Below are 3,140 nucleotides of genomic sequence, written 5' to 3'. Positions count from 1 at the left end.
ACAAAGCGCAAAGGGAAATACAGAAAGAAGAGATCATTTATTAAAAAAAGTAACAAGCAAATAAATAGATGGATAAAAATATAAGTAGATTATACGAACAAAAAACATCAAAATCTCGTAGATATTCACAAATCACCTCGAAGTCCGTAACTGTGATACTGAACGAAAATAAATAAGATGTTTTAAAACGAATGAACAGCTCCAACCCAACCACGATACCAACATTCCACCTTTTGAAAAAGAAAATTTGAATTAATAAAATGAAAGAAAAAACTTGTCGTCATTGGCTTCCCAGTTCACGTGCCCAGTTCCCATGCCCCAACCGGTATGCGCCATGCCCCCGCGTCATGTTAGCAGCCCCAGAGGTGAAGGTCGCTCGAACCTGGTGTTTTTAGTCGGCTTAGTAGAAAGGGGGGAGGGTGGGGAGGGGCATAGAAGGTCATAGAAGGATGCCCCGACTATAAAATTAAGGCCCTGAGGATTTGGGGGGGCATTCTACTTTGGGCATTTCGAAGACCTCCAGTTTTCTCCAGAAATCATGAAGCTTTTGGTCAGTATATGAGACTCAGGGCTGTTTTTCAAACAGGGTGTTAAAAAACGCAGGTCCTAGAGCTGGTTTAAGGTTCTAAGTGTCTCTTACAGGGATCTCAAAAAGTATCTAGTGCTGGCATAAGGCCAGCTTAATCCATCAGCTATAGTTAAAGTAGTAGCTATATCTGTAATTAGGTTAGTATTGAATTTTGCTGGATTTCTCCAGAAAACTTGAAGATTTTAGTGAGTCATGTCCTGGACTAAGCTTAAAGGAGCACTATCCAGTGCTGGCATAAGGCCAGCTTAATCCAACAGCTGTAATTAAAGAAGTTATCTCGTTAAAAAGATTAATGTAAAATGAATAATCAGCTTTTTTGTTTATATGTTGAACTGGAAACATATAGACAAATAGAATTGGCAAGATGTGATTGATCTTTTATTAAGGAGCAATAAAAATCTGCTTCAGTGTTCATTTGTTGACCTGAAAACGAACTAACATAAAACTGACTAACTGTGATCGATCCTTTCCTTCGACTAATTATAATAATAACAATAATAATAATAATACCTTTTCCTCTTATTCAGGTCCTGATCGCCCTAGGCCTAGTGGCTGTGGCCTTGGCCCGCCCCAACGAAATCCTGGACTTCGAGGGAGACGACGCCGAACACGAACAAGAAGGATCCCCTGGGAGAGCCGTCACTGGGGAATACACGTGAGTTGAATTGATTGAATTTATTATGTGCTGTTTGGGTCAGTCAAAAGAAACGTTATAGGAAACAGATGCCTTTGTTAATGGCAAATTCTGATATGATAGGTGGCTAATATAAAACAATTGAAACGTTATAGGAAAGAGGAAATGGATGCCTTTCTTAAAGGACAAATTCTGTTATGGTAGGTGGCTATCAAAAAACAATTGCAAAGAAAGAATAAACAAAATTGTTCACAAAAGAGTATATTAATTATTGTCTTTGAGTAGCCAGTGAAAATCGTCAGTTTAGAGGGATTATGCTTATGTAAGAAATGCCTGTGTATACTGTAGCCATATTGTAAATATTGGGAAAGTAAATCCATAGTAGTATGCCTATTTGATTTTGGTAAATATATATATATATATATCTATATATATATATATATATATATATATATATATATATAGAGCGAGAGTGAGAGAGAGAGAGAGAGAGAGAGAGATAGAGAAGAGCAGAGAGAGAGAAGAGAGAGAGAGAGAGAAGAGAGAGAGAGAGAAAGCTAACTCCATCACGTAATGTGGATATCCTCAATTTCCCAACCCATCTATAACAACTGAGAGAGAGAGAGAGAGAGAGAGAGAGAGAGAGAGAGAGAGAGAGAGAGAGATTCCACGTCAATAACAGCAGCTAAAATCCACCTCCGTTCCCTCTCCCTCCTGCAGGTGGGAGAGAGAGTCCTGAAGGAATCGAATTCGTGGTCAAGTACATCGCTGACGAGAAGGGCTACAGAGTCCTCGAGTCACACGCCGTTCCCTCAGCATGAGGAGTCCGTGCCGACGGGGAACAGGCCGATCTCGAAGGAGACGAAGGCGACGAAGAAGATGATAAATAAAAGACTTAGCCTATCATAAGGACTGTGTTATCAATGGATATTCACAATTCCCGACTCATGGTATTCTGGAATAGTTGGTGATAGTTTCACAATACAGTTAGTTTTCAGTTAGTATGGTATATTGCTTCTATTAGTACAAATCAGAGATTCTTCAATATCTTACAGAGATTCGACTCTGTATGTGACCCTGTAAGAGTTATATATTTATTGTAATTGTTTATGAGATTATAAATATCTGCAGAACACTTCTTTCTTATTTAACCCGAGATTTCACTTTTCGAAAATGGGTACTTTCAGGAAACTCTTATAAAGGAAAATTTGGCATTTAACAGCAATAACATTTCTTAATCCCAATTCTAATGAATCACGAGAATTTCATTAGCACTTAAATAGGTCCCATTCTTTAATGAGAGAATAAGGCTGAGAGTAGGCCAAACGCCATCACTTGCAATAAACAATAGCTGCTTGATACAAGCGGCAATATGATATGATTATGCCAAGTAAACTTGCAAGAAGCAATAGCTGCTTGATTCGAACGGCAATATGATACGATAATGCCAATTAAACTTGCAACAAGCAATAGCTCATACAATTTGCCATGATACGATAATGCCAATTAAACTTGCAGCAAACGATAGCTGTTTAATACAAGTTGCAATATGATACGATAATGCCAATTAAACTTGCAACAAGCAATAGCTGTTTAATACAAGTTGCAATATGATACGATAATGCCAATTAAACTTGCAACAAGCAATAGCTGTTTAATACAAGTTGCCGGCTGAGAGTTTCATGGGTCGCGGCTCATGCAGCATTATACTCTGTACAGAAAACTCGATTACGCCGAACAAAATATAGAATATTCCAATAAATAATCTTACAAAGAAAATTTTTCCTGACATTACACCTGCCCATCCACTTCATATCACAGAAATCTTAACAACCAATTTGTAAAATGCAAATTGAGACCTATACTGATACACTTGGTCTAATCTGAATTAATCATCGGATCAGAATGAAAAGGATT

At 37.9% G+C, this 3,140-nt stretch overlaps 1 pseudogene; it reads left to right on the top strand.

The window, feature by feature from the left end:
* The first annotated feature begins 335 nt into the window (after positions 1-335).
* LOC135204935 (uncharacterized) lies at positions 336-2,113 on the top strand (annotated as a pseudogene).
* Positions 2,114-3,140: the final 1,027 nt, after the last annotated feature.

Source organism: Macrobrachium nipponense, chromosome 48, assembly GCF_015104395.2.
Source record: "Macrobrachium nipponense isolate FS-2020 chromosome 48, ASM1510439v2, whole genome shotgun sequence".
NCBI lineage: Eukaryota > Metazoa > Arthropoda > Malacostraca > Decapoda > Palaemonidae > Macrobrachium > Macrobrachium nipponense.
The sequence above is the reverse complement of the archived record's forward strand: the minus strand, read 5'-3'. Positions and strand labels throughout refer to the sequence as shown.